This window comes from Myxine glutinosa, chromosome 10, assembly GCF_964187855.1.
Source record: "Myxine glutinosa chromosome 10, kmMyxGlut1.1, whole genome shotgun sequence".
In the NCBI taxonomy this organism is placed as follows: Eukaryota; Metazoa; Chordata; class Myxini; order Myxiniformes; family Myxinidae; genus Myxine; species Myxine glutinosa.
Genome location: NC_136270.1, coordinates 13,143,109 through 13,164,351, shown reverse-complemented (window position 1 = coordinate 13,164,351; position 21,243 = coordinate 13,143,109). Strand labels below are relative to the sequence as shown.

Sequence of the window (21,243 nt, the reverse complement as noted above, 5' to 3'; positions counted from 1 at the left end):
ATGTCTGTTTTAAAAAGCCCGTCTTTCTGGGAGAGAAGAGGAAGAAGCGGCACCTCGAGGTTTATGTAGCGGTTCCAACGGTACGGCAGGAGAAACCCTTCATAAAAAAGCTTGACATACATGGAAGGAGCACACAAAATTATATATAGTAATACTTCTCAAAGCAATAGGAAAATATATAAAGTTACACGGACGGAGCACGCAAAATTATATATAGTAATACTTCTCAAAGCAATAGGAAAATATATAAAGTTACACGGACAGAGCACACAAAATTATATATAGTAATACTTCTCAAAGGAATAGGAAAATATATAAAGTTACACGGACAGAGCACACAAAATTATATATATTAATACTTCTCAAAGGAATAGGAAAATATATAAAGTTACACGGACAGAGCACACAAAATTATATATAGTAATACTTCTCAAAGGAATAGGAAAATATATAAAGTTACATGGACAGAGCACACAAAATTATATATAGTAATACTTCTCAAAGGAATAGGAAAATATATAAAGTTACACGGACAGAGCACACAATATTATATATAGTAATACTTCTCAAAGGAATAGGAAAATATATAAAGTTACACGGAGGGAGCACGCAAACACGATAGACATGTAATATGTTGAAGTGCAACATGCTGTCTTTTGATTAAAGCCATCAGCGAAGCGACAGGTAGGCACGGTTAGTATCAATTAAACAAGACCAAAAGTCTAACAGCGCATAGCCGGACTTGTAAAATATTATAAACCACAAACACACATGATTAGCTTTTTAAACAGTCGATAATGCTGTTTATAACATTAAAGAAAGAAATTTTGAGGAATCTCGACATCCGTGAGGAAAGTTTTACTGACAGAACTGAGGGAAGATCGACTGCAATCTATATACCCCACAAGGGTTGGGTTAATATCATGCTATCAAAAAACCGAGGCGACTTCCTTACTTCCGCGGTTGTTAGTACCGTACACCGCTTATCATTGAATCATGAACCATACACCGCTTCAATCCATTAACTTTCTATTCACGACATTGGGTTTAAAGTGTTATGGTCATATTTATTATATTATTACTATTACGACAACGATACTACTGAAACGATACAACAACAACAACAACATGCATTTTAAGGCCATTTCCCCTGCTAGAGCGGGGGTTAGCCTTGTGGTCCCCATGGCAATCTTCTCCATTTTGCCCTATTTTCTGCATCTCTCCTTGTTAACCCCCTTGCCCGCATTTCTTCTTCCACCATCTTCAGCCAAGTCTTTCTCGGTCTTCCCCGTCCTCTACTTCCTTCTACATTCATTTCCATCACTCTTCTCAACCAGTCACTTTCATCCTTCCTCAACACATGACCAAACCATCTCAACCTGTTCCTCTTCACAGCATCAATCACAGGCTCTATTCCCATCATCTTTCGCAATTCATCATTTGTCTTCCTCTCTCTCAACGATACTCCGCACATCCACCGAACCATTCGCATTTCCACCCTTTCCAGCCTTCGTTGCTGCTCTACATTCATGACCCATGTCTCGCTCCCATAAATCATAACACTTCTCACACATGCAGCATACACCTTTCCCTTCAGCTTCAACGACACTCCCCTCCTCATCAGCACGCCACTTAGTTCCCGAAACTTCTTCCATGCACATCTCACCCCAGCAACGGTTGCCGAGTCTGATCCACCTTCTCCATTCAGCATGTCTCCGAGGTAGCAAAATGTATTGTTGCGGATATGGGATTTACATCCATCCATATCCGCTTGTAAATATTCCCCTATTTCCTCATCCTTCCCAACTATCCCCAATCCCCCATTCCCTAGTCCCATTTTCTGTAAACAACACTCTGTAGACCCGACCTTCCCCTATTTCCCCCATTAAATGTCGCATCCAGGTCCACCGCATCTCACGTAGACAACTATAGGACATCTTGCTAGTTATTCTTAGTCTATGTCAGTTAAGGACTCGTTTCCATTAATTCTGACTCTTCGTTGCACCAGAATGTGATTGTATGGCACCGTTCGGAAGTTTAGGACCTCCCAATACCTCCCCGCAGCTCTTCCTCATGGTACAACAACAACAACAACAACAGCGGCGGCGGCGCAGGGAGTGTGCGTCCTCACTCCGGCTTGGTTGGTAGGGGGTGTTGAAAGGGCACCAAGCCTTTACAACAAGCCGCCATCGAGCATGTGCTCGACGGGGTTACCACGTAGGGGCTCGCTGTCAGCTCCTCGTCAAGGGCGGAGCCCGGTAACCCCCCGCACCCAATAGAAGCGGCGGACCGATCCCATCTGGGGTGGAGCCAACGAGCCGAGGGCGTGTGACTCCCCGCTGAGCATGCGCAGGAAGAGGGAGGTGACGTCAGATGCGCGCTGGACTTGAAGCAAGAGAGACGCCACCTCCGAGCGCTGCAATACCTCCCCGCATCTCTGGACTGGACCGTGCTTGATTCTGCCCCTGAGCCAAGGTGCACCTTGTGCTATCGACTGCCTGTCCTTCCCTGCCATCAATCCCTGTGTAAGTCAGTCTTGTTCCGTTTGTCTGTGGTCTGTCTGGGTTGGATAAGATTGTGTCTAAGTGCCTATCTCTTCTGTGCTTTACCTCTTACCTTGTAATCTACCCCTTTTCTCCACCACCAATTATATCCTCCTCCGGAGGTCTTGAGAACTGTACCCCTTGTGTCGTTTCATTTATCCCAGCCGTTGTGTCCTTTCCTTCATTGATTTAGCATAGCGCGATTTGGGTCAACGTCGGGTGGAATCGGGTAAACTGTGCGAACACGGCGGCCATTCCGCTCGGCCCATCATAACATCTAAGCCGTGTCCGTAACAATTGGTGTCGGGAAGTGGGATTGGACCCGAAGCGCGCTTCACGCGCTCGAAATTATTAACGGCGAAATTTGATTTTGTTTTACAAAAAAAAAAACCCGAATTTTGAAAGTCGCGCTATGGCAGATCAAGACGGCTGGGTTCCGGTAGAGGAGAGTGAGGCAGGGTCGATCCAGGACCAAATTGAGGGACATGAGGAGAGCGAAGCAGTGAGGGCGGCAGGTTCGCAAAATGGCGTCCTCGCGCACGAGGTTGCGGGCGCGCAAAATGGCGCCTCGCACATAGCTACGGCTGCCGCACCCGCTGCACAAGTGGGAGGGATGGCCCAAATGCAGGCCCTCATGGAGCAATTTATGGCGCAAATGCAGGCGTCCCTCAAACTGCAGAGTGAGCAATTGGGGGTAATGGGGAACCGGATGGATGCTCAGGGTGAGCGATTGGAGGGCCAAATGGGGGTAATGGGGAACCGGATGGATGCTCAGGGTGAGCGATTGGAGGGCCAAATGGGGGTAATGGGGTCCAATAGCGAGAAATTGAGGGAGGACATGGGGTCCAATAGCGAGAAATTGAGGGAGGACATGGGGTCCAATAGCGAGAAATTGAGGGAGGACATGGGGTCCAATAGCGAGAAATTGAGGGAGGACATGGGGGCCAATAGCCAACGGTTAGAACAAAGGATGGGGGCCCAGATCGGAGGGTTAGGGAGTAGAATAGAGGGATTAGACAATAGATTAGGGGAAATACAGGAGGGGTTAATGGGGGTAGAAAACAGAATGGCCGTTCAGGAGAATCAAATGGAAGGGATGAAAAAGGGGTTAGAGGGGTTAGAAAACAGTATGGAAGGCAAATTGAGGGACATGAGGGACCAAGCGGAAAGGGAAGTTAAACAAATGGGGCAGCAGATAGAGGGGGTCAGAATGGGGGTAGAAACTAAATTGGATGCTCACAGGGAGGAAATGGAGCAGATGAGGGTGGCATCTGGGCAGGAGATGCAAGTGATGGGAGAAGAGATCAGAAGAGGTGTGAGTGAGGAGGTCGGAGGAGTGCGCGAGGAGGTGAGGCACTGTAAGGAGCGCATGGAGAAGGAGGTGAGAAAGGGGACTGTAAAATTGCAAGGTGGTATAGAGGAGTTGACGCTGGGAGTAGAACAGCTGACGGAGGGACAGATGGAGTTAGTGGAGCAGGTTCAAAGGAACACTGCAGTACTAGGAGGGTTAAAGGCGACACAAAAAGACATTAAAAATGACTTGATAGCGACACAGAGGCAATGTCAGATGGTACGTGAGGGACTGACAACGAGGTTGGACGAGGTGACAGAGGTAATGGAGACGAAGGACCGGCAGGTGAGGACGCACATAGAAACGGTCAAGGTGGCCTTAGAGGACGAGCTTGAGGAGACGCACCGGGAAATAAAAGAGGTGAAGCAGAAATTAGAAGAAGTGGAAGAAGGGGTGAGCGAAATTAAGAAGCGACGGAGAGGGGATAAGAAAGAGATAAAAGAGGAGGTAAAAGAATTGGTCCAAAGTCTGTGTTCGGATCGTGATGATGTGCTCATTAACCGGATGAGGGATTCGCAGGTGATGGAGGAGAAGCGAAGAGAAAGAGGACCCGGTGTAAGTGGTGACCAATATGGTCGTGCGTATGATGCGCCAGGTGATTTAATGAGCTTGGGGGTCGAGATGGACCCGGGTGTTCGTGAGAGGCCGTTGGTGAAGTGTGCGACAGGTCTGGTGTGCGAAAAAGGAGGTGTGCGAGAAAGTCCGACTCAGGGGTTTGTGAGGAAAAAGTGCGTGCCAAGGAGTGAGGGTGCTGTCGAGAGTGAGTCGGTCGTAGCGCGTGTGCGAGGGAGCACATGGAAGCGCGTAGTGAGGAGTGTTACGGAGGGTGTAAAGGGAGAATGCACGCCTGTGGTGAGTGTTACAGAGGATGTAACGGGAGAGGGTGTGCGAGAAAGATGTGTGACGGACAGGTGCATGGGGAAAGAGTGCGCTGTCAAAAGTAAGGAAGAGTGTACACCTGTGGTGAGTGTTACAGAGGGTGTAACGGGAGAGTGTGCGCGAGAAAGGTGTGTAACGGACGGGTGCATGAGGAAAGAGTGCGCTGTCGAGAGTAAGGATGAGTGCGCTGTCAAGAGTGGAGGTGAGAGTAGTAAGAGTGACACGGAGCGTGAGTTGGTTGTGACAGGTGAGAAACGAAGCACACCTGGAATGGTAGAGCGTGTGTGGGAATGCACGCTGGAATTGGTAGTGAGGCACGTGGTTGGGTGTGCGAGTGAAAGCACACCTGTGATTGTCACAGAGGAGGTGACCGAGGAGGGGGCGCGAAGAGGTGTGTTGGTGAGGTGTGCGAGCGACGAATGTGTGCCAAAGTGTTCGGTGGTCAGGTGTGTGACCAAGTCTGTGAGTGGAATGAGTGTACCGAGGTGTGTAAGAGAAGGTACGACGAGGAGCATGGGAACGGCTGGATGTGTGAGCATGCAGGTGAGACATCGACGGTAACCGGGTTAGAGGTTAGAACGACTTATAGCCGAATCGGGCCCTCGGTGCGCGTCGGGCAGCTTCGCGTGCCGCGAGGACCAGCGGGGATCCGAACCACAGCGGTTTCGAAAGAACCGCCGTACGCGATCCACGCCGGGCCGCGCTTTGAACGGCCGCGTCCGTGCTCCACTAGGCGGAGCTGGCAGCCCGATAGGAAGGGTCGTCATGGCGACCACTTTTTGTTGAGGCATTCCGGCAGGTCGAGGTCGGGCCATGGGATGGCTCCGCGCCGAGGTGGTGCGTGGGATCTCGGCACGGGTAAGCCCCCGTCCCTGCACCGAGTGCCGGACGCATCCAGCCGCTGGCACAAAACAACCCGCATTCATTGCTCGGCTGTACGAAGCCGAGCTTTAGAAGGGAATTGGCGCACCGAGAAGATCTAATAAGTAGACGGGTGATGAGGTTAGTGTTTTGGACCCAAAATTAGAGAAAAACAAAATTTGATGATTGGCAGATGATGGGTAGTGATTGGCAAATTTTTGATTTGTTGAAATTTGATGTGCAAAATTGGTAGTGGGAGATGCCCGATGTGGTGGGATGGCAACTCTGTCATCCCTCACAAACGTATGGGGCAAATGCGCTATAGATTATGGGGTTGATGGCAGTGAAAACTAGCCCGGGTGGGTTAGGATATTGTGTGTAGGGATCTAGCGAAGATGACATTAGGTAACGTTAAGATTAGTTAGTGACTGATACCTGTAGTGGGGACGCAGGTAGTTTAGTGTGGATGATAATGACGAGGGAGCGCAATAGTTTAAAGGGACGACTGGGAAGCGCAAGTTTCAGAGGGGAGTAGTTAGATGAGATGATGCTGTGTGAGAACTGGACAGGTGTGTGGAGCAGTGTATGAGTAGTGAGTGTTGTGGATCAGCGCGAATGCGCTTGGGGGAGAGAAGGGTGCAGGCGGCACCAAGTATGAGAGCACAGGTGTGCAAGTACAGGTGTGTGGAATACATGGAGTATTGGAATGAGTGGTGTGGAGAGAGTTGGAGTAAGTGGTACGGAGTGGTGTGCATGGTGCGAAGGTGTGGATGGGGGAAGAGTGGACCCCTTTCACGAGTACCCGGGGCGGGTAGTGTAAGTGTTAGGTAGAGGGTATAGGTAAATTGTGGTTGGATATTGGCATTTGTGGTGCGGTTGCAGAATGGTATTGTGGATGGGTGCATTAGTGTTGTGGAAATGGCTGGGCGTGTAGCCTGTTAGTGTGTGTAGTTGGTTTGGGCACTCCACCACTGTGAGGATGTCGGCCAGGTGAGGCCGCAGGTGGGCTCTGGGAGCCGTTAGTGCCAGTGGGTGCCTGAGGATCCCGGGTGTGGATCGGGCAGCCCGTGCCAGAGAGGGCACTGAGGGGGTGAGAGTGCGAGAGGGCCTTCCCCAGTTAGTTAGGTTAGGGTGAGGAGCAGGTAAGCTCGGGTGGCAACTACAGTGGTGGAGGTGTGCAGGTGGGTAGACCTGCTGGGAGAGCTACACGTCACAGCCCAGAAATTGTGCGAGGTCACTGGGAGATGAATCGGGGGAGTGAGACCCCAAATTGAGAAGCACCACAGTTTGGTCAATGGGAATTGGTTTTTAGAACCCATAGTGTAAGTTGGCCAATGGATTGGCAGGGAAAGACCCCGGGTAATGTAAAGTTGTTAAAGTCATTTAGGAAATAGTTAGGATTGATGAACCTGTCGCACCATACGCAGCCACTTACCTGTGGTGATGATGACTCCACACCTGTGTTCCTTTGTTCTGTGTTGCAGGAAGGGAGAATTGCTGTGTGGATTTGTGAGACGCATCACGACGTGGATGAGACATTGGGGTGATTCCATCTCTCCCTCCTTAGGAGGGACTGATGATGAATTGGTGATGGCAAATTTTGATGTTGAGTTGGAAATGGCAAATTTGATTGGTTAGGAGGGAGAGAAGACGAATTTGGTTTATGGGAGGAACGGGGAAGACAGTAGGGACGGTTGTTGATGTGTAAAGTAGATGTTTATGGGTAGTGTGGTGTTTTGTGGATACAGTAAGGGGTAAGGGAGGGGCAATGTAGGTTTCCTGGTTTGGGGGGGGGGGGGCGTACGGTAGGAACGTACCTGTCTCACCTGGTTCCCATGTGCCCCCAGTGTGCATTACCTTATATTGCGTGCACTTTTGCGCCCTTACCACCTTACTCACTTGTTTTCTTTTGTCTCCCGCCTCCGAGGATCTGGCTTTGGGGCAGAGAGAGAGGAGAGAGAGGTGCTGGCTCCGCAGTTGTGGGCCTGTACTTTCGCTGCTTGCTGCCTGGATCGATACACCATATGGACCGCAATTTTTGTGGCCGCCCACCATGGACCGCAGTTCTTTTGCGGGCAAGCACCACCCGTGGATGGACCTCTGGGTCAACGTGGCACCTATGCCATACAGGTGAACCACTTATAGTTGGCCCCCTGACGGCCACAATTCAGAAATGGACGCGGTTGGCGCCTTTCTTTATTTTTAAAGAAGCCAGAAGGCCAAGTGCACTTCAAGAAGGCAAGACCAGCGGCAGAACATCGGCCGGCTGCGACACCACCGGTGACTATGAACACTTTATTGGTGCACCGGATGGTGCTGACTGTGTGTATGGGGTGGTGCTTTTGGTGCTTGGATGGGGTGCTCTGCACATTATTAAAGGCCGTAGGGCCACAGGGCACTCGTGGGTTGGTGTATCGATGCTGGCATGCGTGCTCTCTCTATGCATAACATCTGCATGTGTTCCTCAAAGAACAGGTCCTGGATCGTAGTGTAAATATCAGTCTTGTGTAAATAATGCTCCCTACCGGCTGTATGTTTAGTTTGAGGATGCTTTCCGCGATTCGGTTATCCTGTGGGTGTGTTTCTGTGAGGAGAAGGGTGCAACGTCACAGGGGGACATATTTACTCATTTGTGAACATCTGTAAAACTGTCGCACTCAGGGTTGAGTTAATAGTAGAGGGAACTACATCTGAGTGCCACACTAAAGTAGGTAATAATTTATCGGGTCGGGACGCCCCGAGGTAGAGAAGGGTGCAATGTTGCGGATATGGGATTTACATCCATCCATATCCGCTTGTAAATATTCCCCTATTTCCTCATCCTTCCCAACTATCCCCAATCCCCCATTCCCTAGTCCCATTTTCTGTAAACAACACTCTGTAGACCCGACCTTCCCCTATTTCCCCCATTAAATGTCGCATCCAGGTCCACCGCATCTCACATAGACAACTATAGGACATCTTGCTAGTTATTCTTAGTCTATGTCAGTTAAGGACTCGTTTCCATTAATTCTGACTCTTCGTTGCACCAGAATGTGATTGTATGGCACCGTTAGGAAGTTTAGGACCTCCCAATACCTCCCCGCAGCTCTTCCTCATGGTACAACAACAACAACAACAACAACAGTGGCGGCGGCGCGGGGAGTGTGCGTCCTCACTCCGGCTTGGTTGGTAGGGGGTGTTGAAAGGGCACCAAGCCTTTCCAACGAGCCGCCATCGAGCATGTGCTCGACGGGGTTACCACGTAGGGGCTCGCTGTCAGCTCCTCGTCAAGGGCAGAGCCCGGTAACCCCCTGCACCCAATAGAAGCGGCGGACCGATCCCATCTGGGGCGGAGCCAACGAGCCGAGGGCGTGTGACTCCCCGCTGAGCATGCGCAGGAAGAGGGAGGTGACGTCAGATGCGCGCTGGACTTGAAGCAAGAGAGACGCCACCTCCGAGCGCTGCAATACCTCCCCGCATCTCTGGACTGGACCGTGCTTGATTCTGCCCCTGAGCCAAGGTGCACCTTGTGCTATCGACTGCCTGTCCTTCCCTGCCATCAATCCCTGTGTAAGTCAGTCTTGTTCCGTTTGTCTGTGGTCTGTCTGGGTTGGATAAGATTGTGTCTAAGTGCCTATCTCTTCTGTGCTTTACCTCTTACCTTGTAATCTACCCCTTTTCTCCACCACCAATTATATCCTCCTCCGGAGGTCTTGAGAACTGTACCCCTTGTGTCGTTTCATTTATCCCAGCCGTTGTGTCCTTTCCTTCATTGATTTAGCATAGCGCGATTTGGGTCAACGTCGGGTGGAATCGGGTAAACTGTGCGAACACGGCGGCCATTCCGCTCGGCCCATCATAACATCTAAGCCGTGTCCGTAACAGTATTCACACCTTCCAGCTTCACGCCATCTCCAAGATCCAACTCAACATTTCCTCCATCTGCAGCTCCCTCTGTGCACACCTTACATTTGAATGTAGCTGCCACACTGGTTAATGACCCTCTCAGACCGCTACATTTTTGATGAACCCACTCAGCGCACATTGTACATTGAATGGAGTTCACTCAGACACCCTTCCTGCACACAGCACTTGGCCACTTCCCAGTTCTTTCCACCTCACCACATGCTTTACCAATTGCCATCACCTTCGTCTTTCCTATATTCACCTTCAGACCTTTTGTCTCCATACATTCCTTCCACTTGTTCATCTTTTCCTTCAGTCCATCCACACTTTCCGCAATCAACACCAGATCATCTGCATACAACAACTCCCACGGTAAACCCTCCTTTACGTTCTGAGCCAGCACCTCCATCACAGCTACAAATAGTAGTGGACTTAGGACCGACCCCTGATGCACTCCCACCTTCACCTCAAACTCACCACTGTTCCCGTCCTTCGTCCTTACAGCTGTGTGCGCTCTTTTGTACATTGCCCTCACTACTCTGATCAACCATTCCTCCACTTCTAACTTTCTCAATGCCCATGTCAATACTTCGCGTGGAACCCTATCGAATGCTTTCTCCAGATCAACAAACCCAAGAAACAACTTCTTCCTCTTCTCCATGTACTTCTCCTGCAACTGCCTCACAATAAAGAGCGCGTCTGTCGTTCCTCTTCCTGGCATAAATCCAAACTGCATTTCGTCGATCTTCACCTTCTTCCTTATCCTCCTCTCCAACACCCTTTCCAATACCTTCATTCCATGTTCCAATAACTTTATCACTCGGTACGAGCCACACTCCAGAGGGCCACCTTTCCCCTTGTATAGAGGGACGAGGGTACTCTGTTCCCAATCCACTGGAATGCGGCCTTCTTTCACCACCAGATTACAGATCTCTGTCATTCTCTTCACACCCCAACTTCCTGCTGCCTTCAACATATCTCCCACAACTCCCGTCAGCCCTCCCGCTTTTCTACTCTTCATTGCTTTTATCGCTTCCTCAACTTCCTTCTTAGTTATCTTCTCTGCCGGTCCTAAAACTGGGTTACTTTCTATGTTGCCATCCCATTCATTCTCTGTATTCAACAGCATTTTCATATATCTTTTCCATCTTCCTTTAATTCCATCTGGGTCCACAACGATTTGTCCCACTTCATCCTTCAAGCAACTCACCCCCATCACATCACACCTCTCTTTCGCGATCTGCTTTGCAATCCTGAATACCGCTCTCTGACCCTCTTCCGAATCCAAGCGTTCTCCGAACATTTTCCTACATGCCTCCTGCGCCTTTGCTACCTCTTTCTTTGCAGCCTTCTTGGCTGCCTTATAACTTTCATGCTCTGCCTTTTCTGCCCCCATACCCTTCGCCTTCTGCCACTCCTTGAACTTCTTCCTCTTCTCATCAATCTTCTTTCCAACTTCATCATCCCACCACCATGTTTCCGAGTGCCTCGGTGGTCCTTTTGTCCATCCACATACCACACCAACGGCTCCCAACAGACTATCTTTCATTGACATCCAACCACGTTCAAGCTCAACCACATCATCCTCTACCCTACTCAGCCTCTCTTTTAATGCCTCCCTTACTGTCACCTCTTTCAACCTCCACACCTTCATTCTCGGTTGGTACTTCACCCGCCGAGCTCTCCATGCACCTTTCACCCTTATGTCGCAGACAACCAAGTGGTGCTGTGAAACAGCCTCCTCCCCCGGGATCACCTTTGTGTCCCGCAGGTGCCCCCTATCTCGCCTACGCACCATCAGGTAGTCAACGGTTGTCGACGACCCACCTGACGTGCATGTAACAAGCTTATTATCCCCTTTCTGGAACTGAGTGTTACAAATCAACAAATCAGCTCCATCAGCAAACTCCAAAATCCTTTCACCTTCTCCATTTCTCACACCATATCCGTAACCACCATGAACTCCCTCAAAACCATCCATACTCCTTCCCACATGTCCATTTAGGTCTCCTCCTACCACAACAACTTCCTCATCTTTCACATTTTCCATCAGCTTCTCTATCGCACACCAGAACTTGTCCTTCTCTTCATCGCTCTGACCAACCTGCGGAGCATATCCCGAGATGACGTTCACCAAGAGCTTTCCAATCATCATTTTCACCATCATCAACCTATCACTCACTCTCGTCACACTCACCACACTGTCTACAAACTCCTCAGAAAACAGGACACCAACACCATTCACGCCCTCCGGGCACCCTTGCACACAAACTTGTATTTCTGTCCCTGCCTACCCTTCACCATTCTCACACCACTTCTCTTCCATCTCGTCTCTTGCACACAGCATATGTCCACTCTTCTTATGACCAATACTTCCATCACTTCTCCTGATCTCGCTGTCATTGTCCCTACATTCCATGTCCCAAACCTCAGAAACCGATCTCCACTTCGGGCTGCACCCTGCCCATATGTAGTTGTAATTGTCATGGTTCTCTTTTTGAGGCAATGTTTTTATGGCCGGATGCCCTTCCTGACGCCAACCCTCTTTGTCGCCTCTCACGACACGCAGGGATACGGTGTACCTATTCTAACCAGGGTACACACCGGGATAAAGCTTATACTACTGAAACGATACACTACTGTATTAAGAAACCTGGGCATAATTTGTCTGAACCAGCCCGAAGGTGAGGCATGAAAGCATGAAGCCCAAGGCCTATATGTACTGTGTCATTGGAAGACCCGTAACGTCTATGCTTTCGATATTTGATTGTCATTTTAACAATCGGTTTGTTTGTGTTTCACACTGAATGAAAAACGAAAAGGTAGATCGTGGTGATTGTGATTATATGACGGGTTCGAGGATATGTTCGGCCTGAACGAAATTGGAATCAAAATGGCGGAGTGTGGAGAGTCAGCCGCCATACCACCGTAATGACATCAGACGTAATCACATCACCCTGTCATGTGACCAGATCCTCAGCTCTGATTGCTATACCTTTGAGGGGACATACATACAGACGGACAAACACTGTTCTGGACGGATTTGCCCTATGGGCTACGCCGTAAAAAAAACATGCACACATACTCGATATGATTGGTCGAGAACGATGTCCCAATCCCAATGACGCTGGAGATGTTCCAATTCCCCCCCAGTTTCCCATCTATTTTACCTACACAACCACTCATGCGTTCAACTTTGAGTTCTCTGGTCCTTGGTATGATTTGTGGTATAAGTGGATTATATACCATTGAAATTTCCTTTATGAACCATGACAACAGGGAACACCAAATCCGAGAGTGGGCTATCCGTTGGAGGATGTGGTTAACTGAATCTCACCTATATCGTTGGTGTTTAGAAAGCTTTAGTACCTTTTACAAAAGCCAACCTTTGGACAGGTACTGAACCACCTTCAGAGACCATTTATCACCGCAGAGCAGTGGTTGGCCTTTTTTGGGCACCGTGGTCCCCTTTTTGAAGCAATGTTTTATGGCCGGATGCCCTTCCTGCCGCCAACCCTGTTAGTCGCCTCTTGCGATACACAGGGAATTACCAGTGAACAGGTACTCAATTTGCCGACCTCGGAAGCATGACAGGCTGAGTCAACCACCCTGGTGTTAATTCAGCGATCGACTAGGTTTCTAACCCAGGATCCTAGGATCCCAAGCCTGCACCCAAACCGCTAAGCCAACACCAGGCTCCCTTTGGACAGTCACCTTAGGCAGTATTCAAATTGGTCGACAATCATAGGTTGGGGTAAACCAACTTGCGTCACCATAGCACCTGTATAATTATACTGTGTATATAACTACCAAGATCACCTTTGATGAGGTTGCCTACCTCCGATGAATAAATAATCGTATCATATTTGCAATGACATATTTTTGGAAAATGCACAAGTACATGCGTTCATTTCCACTCTTTCCTACTCCATCATCTCCACATCTCTTCATCCCAGTGTTTTTACCCCTTTTCTCAATCATAGGCTCTGCTGCAATTTTTTGGCTTTCCCAATTGGTCATACTTAATGGCAATAGGCAGTGATTACCGTGTGGCTCCTGATAATAATTAGCGGGACATTATCGGTGCCTTTGGCAGAGGGAACAGGATGCATCAGGGGATGTACGTGAACACCGGGCTAGTTTTATTAGACAATAATTACATCTCATCACTTGCATTATGAAGGACTAATATCACTTACTCGCATGTTGCTCCAGTATTAATGACTTTGTCTATCATCAGTAATGTTTGTTGCCCTTGCTGACATGTTTTGCCATTATTAAGCTTCGTGCTAATTTATCACTCATAAGCTACAGCAAGGAGGCAAACCTGAGAACAGCTGCACTCCTTCGGTGGGGAAGACCCAGGCTCCTCGCAGTAAAGATGTAGGGATGTAGTCCCATACAGCCTGCAAAACGAAACCTGGGAGAGAGGTTGGTGAAATCGGAACACTCTGTGTGATGGGGAATTGTAAAGCAGTGTTTACACTTTCACAAAAATTCTGACTGTTGCTGGTGACTCACAGTAAGTAGTTGCTGAAGTTGCATTTTAGTAGCCGTGAAGATTGAAAAACGCAGACAGCTTTGGCCTTTGTGGTTTTCAGGCATCTGAGCAAAAACATAATCCATGGTAAAAACTATAAAAATGCGATTGAACTGTAAAAACTGTAAAAAGTTTGTGAACTGTGAACTGTAAAAAGAACTGTAAAAAGCTTCAAGGTGACTTGTCCAAGAGGCTTGTCCAAAAAAACCATGTTTTTAACATAATCGTTGTAAAAAATACCCACGAATCCCAAATACAACAAGCATTCTGAGTATTGCGCTGCAATACATGTCCCGTACCAGCAGTCTGTCGTCTGGAAAACTGTTGGGGAAATTACCAAGGGTTATTTACCCACAGGTTCTGAATCGTTCCCAATCGCTAATTACCTCAGGACAGGCTCACCTGTGATTCGCACTCGGGACTTCGATTTATACACCTTGCAGACAGGTCAGCACAACACGAGAAAATAAGTTGTTGATAAAGAACCTTTCGAGTCGCGAAATATCAGTAATTTATTATATTTTCCGGTTCACGATCAATGATCGATGTATATATATATATATGTTGCTCGGCTTGGCTCCGCCCCTCCGGAAAGCACGCGCTGTGTCGCGCTTTTGACGTTCGCGAGACGAGGCTGAGGGCGCGCGGTGCGGCTTAAGGAGAACTTTAGAATAAACAAGAGATATCCATTTAAAAAATATTTTCGTTTAATTAACGGTACCTACCAAACCACGTGCCCTATCGCAAATTCCAAAAGGACATTTTAGTAGACTGACATGATGAACAGATCTGTGAAGTTTCCCCTCGATTGGATCAAAAATGACGGAGGAGCTCGGTTTTAAAGGTTCATGCTTAAAAACGTCATAACTCTGAAACCATGTGACGCATGACGTCATGCTCGGTTTGGGTATGCGGTATGTTTGGGTATTGTTGTTCGTCATGGGTATGCGATTCTGCCTGCAAAGTTTGGCCTCGATCTGTTCAGCCGTTGTAGAGAAAAAGGGTTTTTCGTGTTTTCACAAAAAACAATATGGCGGCCGAACCACGTGAACTGTGACATTATAATTACCATTAAAATATTCTGCAGACCGAGTCCCCCCTACGGTGAAAATTTGATCTCAATCGGTCCTATTATTGCAGAGAAAATCTTTTTTAAAGGAAATTAAAACTTAAAATGGCACTGAGTTAAGGATCATCAGAATTATCAGAATTCCCAAAGTTCAAAGTGCCATAACTTTGTCAAAAATGATCGAAACGTCGTGAGGCTCGAACTTGATCTGCAATTTATCATGAGGAAACCATGTGCCAAGTTTGAAATCATTAGCATTAAGCGTTTAGAAAAAAAGTCCGGAAAACTGTTCTTTGCATGACGGACTGACGGACTGACAGATGGACAGACTGACAGACTTACGGACGGAGGGACGGCGTGCAAACATATAGTCCCCTCCGGTGTACACTGGTAGGGGACTAACAAGCGTTACGCCTAGGTCCCCCGTCGATGAAGTGATGTGAGTTGACAAAGTGGAAGACGCAAGACGGCCATCTTGGATTTTGACGTGGCGACCCAATTTTCAATACCGTTCTCCCTTATGCGTAGATACACCCACACACCAGATTAGAAGTTAGTAGTTCATTTATTAGTCCCCTACCGGTGTACACCGGAGGGGTCTATAGATTTGCATGCCGTCCCTCCGTCCGTCAGTCTGTCAGTCCGTCACGCAAAGAACAGTTTTCCGGACTTTTTTTCTAAACTCTTAATGCTAATGATTTCAAACTTGTTACATGGTTTCCTCATGATAAGTTACAGATCAAGTTCGAACTTCACGACGTTTCGATCCAGTGCCGTATATTAACAGAGTCTGGCCAGCCTTTGATCTGCTCAACTACTGCCGTGATTGGTCGAGCCCGCGTCACGTGGTTTACAGGCGCCATTTTGCATACCACCTCAGCCGAGCAGCTTTCCTGCTGCACCCATTCCGTGCCATTGCTTCGTATCGTTGCATATTTCATTTGAGTAATATTTCAATAAAATCAACCAATATGGTGTGTTGTGCCGCTTGGGGATGTTCTGTTAGACCAGGACATGGTCGTAGAATGTACAGATTTCCTCGAGACAAGGAACGAAGTGCTATTTGGGCGGTTAAAATACGCCGAGTTGGATGGAATCCATCACCTTACTCATATTTATGTTCGGTAAGTGAAATCGCTTAATATATATTGGTTTCAAATCAAAAGTGACATGACACGTGTGTATTAGGTCTCTGGTGAGCTTAACATTTATTTAGTCAACCATATATATATATATATATTATACATATTCCTTGTAACATTTTTCGTGTACATATGCAGTGTATAGGGTATATATATATATAAGGGATTATGTATAATAACTGAAAATCAGGTATTATACATAATCCCTTATTATACATATACCCTGTAACATGCACTGTTTATATATGCTCATATATCAGGAAATACTTGTTTATGACGCAATATTTGTCACTGTTTGTGTCAGTTTCCTGAGTAAAGTGTTCTTTGAAAACGTAACATTTTTTGGGGGAAAATAATGTACAATGTACATGTACAATGTACCTCTGAGTCTGTTTACTTTTTTATTGCTGATTATGGTGCGAGTCACGTTATAACAACATTTGTGAACCCAAGCTAATGAATAAAATAATAGACATTGTACTTTCGTAGCATTATGGGAATATTGTATGTTAAGTTTCCAGATAATAGATGAAAACGAGTATACAAGCTCCATTTTATCAAATTACAATTTCATGCCAAGAGAAATAAAATTTATCAGTATGCTGCATGCAGCTGACAATAAATCGTGTGCCGCGACAGGCAAACAATTCGTGTGAATAAATGACGCCGCTTGCAGATTTTATTATTCCAAAAACAAACAACACGTCACTTTAACTTGAATTAGTTGTTCCTCATTAAATCTGCGACCAAACAGTAATAACATCGATTCCCTCGTCACAGAACTACAGGATTGCCACAGCTGACATACATCTCGCAGTGCCAGTGCGTGAAGTTAGGTATGCAACATGGCGCCAGCATTTCAGTTGGCCAGACTCTCAATATACACGGCACTGTTTCGATCATTTTTGACAAAGTTATGGCACTTTGAACTTTGGTAATTCTGATAATTCTGATGATCCTTAACTCAGTGCCATTTTAAGTTTTAATTTCCTTTAAAAAAGATTTTCTCTGCAATAATTAGACCGATTGAGATCAAATTCTCACCATTGGAGGAACTCGGTCTGTAGAATATTTTAATGGTAATTATGACGTCGCAGGTCACGTGGTTCGGCCGCCATATTGTTTTTCGTGAAAACACGAAAACCCCTTTTTCTCTGCAACGGCTGAACAGATCGAGGCCAAACTTTGCAGGCAGAATCGCATACCCATGACGAATAACAATACCCAAACATACCGCATACCCAAACCGAGCATGACGTCATGCGTCACATGGTTTGAGAGTTATGACGTTTTTAAGCATGAACCTTTAAAACCGAGCTCCTCCCTCATTTTTGATCCAATCGAGGGAAAACTTCACAGATCTGTTCAGCATGTCAATCTACTAAAATGTCCTTTTGGAATTTGCGATAGGGCGCATGGTTTTGGCAGATATCGTTAATTAAACGAAAATATTTTTATAATGGATATTTCTTGTTTATTCTGGAGTTCTCCTCAAGCCGCACCGCGCGCCCTCAGCCTCGTCTCGTGAACATCAACAGCGCGACACAGCGCGCGCTTTCCGGAGGGGCGGAGCCAAGCCGAGCAACATATATATACACATCGATCATTGACCGTGAACCGGAAAATATAATAAATTACTGATATTTAGCGACTCGAAAGGTTCTTTATCAACAACTTATTTTCTCGTGTTTCTGCTGACCTGTCTGCAAGGTGTATAAATCGAGGTCCCGAGTGCGAATCACAGGTGAGCCCGTCCTGAGGTAATTAGCGATTGGGAACGATTCAGAACCTGTGGGTAAATAACCCTTGGTAATTTCCCCAACAGTTTTCCGGACGACAGACTGCCGTTAGGGCACATGTATTGCAGCGCAATACTCAGAATGCTTGTTTTTCAAGATATTCCGTTCACAAGGTTCAGACATACATGGCGGCGGCCATCTTGGATTTTGACGTGGCGACCCAATTTTCCATGGCATTCTTCCTTATGCCTAGATACACCCACACACCAGATTAGAAGTTAGTACTTCGCTTATTTTTGAAGATATTCCGCTCACAAGGTTCAGACAGACATGGCGGCGGCCATCTTGGATTTTGACGTAGGTTGCACCCACACCAAATTAGAATTCGGTCCTTCGCTTACGCACGCACGCACGTACGCGTGCACGCACGTACGCACGCACGGACGGAGGGGAAAACCATAGTCCCCCTTTCGCTCCGCGGTGCGACAGGGGACAAAAATTAACTTTTTTTGAATCAGGAAAATATTTAGTTAATGAGGCAAACCTCTTGATTTTTTGGGATTTACTTTTTTAATTGAACCTCACATCGTTATTCTTTAAATGTCCGATTAGTATCATGCATCAATGAATATTAAATGGGAGACTGTCCGACAGACACACTCACGTTTTCCCTCAAAAATAATCACGCTTTTAAGTAGTTTCTTGCCCTTCCGAAGTGAGATGCATGGATGAGTCAAACAGCTCGGCCTGATGCTGTTCCCACCTCATCCATGGCTCATGATCTGAGGATCCCAGGTTCAAAATGGAACCGAAGGTACAAATTCCTGTCCCACATGTATTTGTTCATTGTCGAATAACGTCCTTGTAATTCACGTGAAGGTACACAGTACACTGACGTATAATAATGTTATTGCCTTGTTTTACATCACCCTAAAAATGAAATAATTTTTTCAAACATTCAAATGTAAATATGAATTTGAATTCACCTCGCAGGACAGGATTCCTTCTGTACATGCTCCTCGCTTCCCCGCCAAAAGTTCAAAGGTGACTCGGCACAGGCATGATGGGCTAAATGGCCTAAAACTGATGGGCAGGAAACATGATGTACGGTGAATGACTTTTTGACCATGCCTCATAATTCACCTTATGAGGCAAGTGGTCATTACAATGCTTTCGGTTATTTTATACATCCAGGAGAAATACAATTTTATTACGAATGGGAAAACCTAAACAAACATGGATATGGATTCTTAAATGCCGGTGATGACATTTAAATTTTGTTTTTGTTTTTAGCTCACCTGGAACGAGGTTCAGGTGAGCTTATGCGATGGCACGTTGTCCTTCCGTAAACACTTGAAACTTCTTCTTCGAAACCGCTGATGGGATTGCGACCAAATTTGGCACAAATTATATTTGTTGTGTTGTGACTAAAGTTTGTTCACGGAATTTAAAAAGTTGAGGTCTAAGGTCTATTCCATCTCCACTTATCATTGCAACAATAAACTCCTCCCTGTCTACAGGCATCGTCCCACCATCCCTCAAAATTGCTGCTGTTACCCCCATTCTGAAAAAACCTGGACTAAACCCTGACACCCTAAATAACTTCAGACCCATCTCCAACCTACCCTTTCTGTCAAAGGTTTTGGAACGCGCTGTAGCCACTCAACTCAAGCATCACCTCTCTGCCAATAACCTGTATGAAACATTCCAATCCGGATTCCGGTCCAACCACAGTACTGAAACTGCTCTCCTCAAAATCACCAACGACCTTCTCCTCTCCTCTGATGCTGGCAACCTCAACATTCTCATCCTCCTCGACCTCAGCGCTGCCTTTGACACCATCGATCACACCATCCTCCTCACCCGACTTGAAACCACCTTTAACATTACCGGCACTGCCCTCTCTTGGATTAAATCATACCTCTCTGACAGACGTCAGTTCATCTCCATCAATAACTGCAAATCCCCCACTGCTCCCCTCCCCCAAGGTGTCCCCCAAGGTTCAGTTCTTGGCCCCCTCCTCTTTATCCTTTACCTGTCCCCCCTCGGTCACTTAATCCGCCGTCATGGTCTCCAATTCCACTGCTTCGCCGATGACATCCAGCTTTTCATCTCCACCAAGTCCATCTCCACCGCCACCCACTCTATCCTGACAAACTGCATCACTGAAATAAAATCCTGGCTTCAAATCAACTTCCTCAAACTTAACTGTGATAAATCTGAAATAATCATCATTGGCCCAAAAACGCTCACCAAGTCCACCCATAACTTTGCCCTCAACATCGACGGTTTCCCAGTGTCCACCTCCCCTCACATCCGGAATCTTGGCATCATCTTTGACCAAACCCTCTCCTTCGACAAATACACTAAACAGATCACAAAGACAGCCTTCTTCCACCTGAAAAACATCGCCCGTCTCCGTCCATCCCTCTCCTCTGTGGCTGCAGAAACCCTCATCCACGCCTTCATCACTTCCCGTCTGGACTACTGCAATAGCCTCCTTTATGGTTCACCCTCAACAATCACCAATAAACTCCAATACATTCAGAACTCCGCTGCCCGTCTACTCACCCATTCCCGGACCCGTGACCACATCACCCCCGTCCTTTACAAGCTTCACTGGCTCCCCATCTCCCAGAGAATCCAGTACAAAATCCTCCTCTTGACCTACAAAGCCCTCCATAACCTGGCCCCATCCTACCTGGCTGACCTCCTCTCCAGACACACTCCCACCCGCAACCTCCGCTCTGCTGGTACCAACCTCCTGACCCCCCCCATCCGGACCAAATTTAGATCCTGGGGGGACAGGGCCTTCTCCATCGCTGCTCCCACCCTCTGGAACTCGCTACCTCACACCATCAGAGACTCCTCCTCACTCACCACATTCAAAACATCACTCAAGACCCACCTGTTCAACACTGCATTCAACATTTAACCCACAGCATCTAACCCCTGACTATCTCCTCTCCTTCTCCCTCCTTTGTGCTTTGAATATTTCCCTATTGATTCTTCTTTTTTTGCAATTGTCTTTATGTTTTGCTATGCGTTATGTTTTGCACTCTGTCAAAGCGTCTTTGGGCTTCCTGAAAAGCGCTATATAAAATAAATGCATTATTATTATTATTATTAAGGGGGTTTACCGGCGGTCAAAGTGCATCCAGGTTTGACCCCCCAAAAAAGGAATTTGCTCTTTTCTCTAAATTAAACTGCAAACACTATTTCGATGAAACT

The 21,243-nt window shown here is 47.1% G+C and overlaps 1 long non-coding RNA gene across 1 annotated transcript; it reads right to left on the bottom strand.

Moving 5' to 3' along the window:
• Positions 1 to 13,659: 13,659 nt before the first annotated feature.
• LOC144893987 (uncharacterized) lies at positions 13,660 to 18,262 on the bottom strand. The gene is made up of 3 exons (XR_013624666.1): positions 18,198 to 18,262; positions 14,044 to 14,127; positions 13,660 to 13,942 (listed from the first exon to the last, which is right to left on the bottom strand). It is a non-coding gene; the product is annotated as an uncharacterized LOC144893987 (long non-coding RNA).
• Positions 18,263 to 21,243: the final 2,981 nt, after the last annotated feature.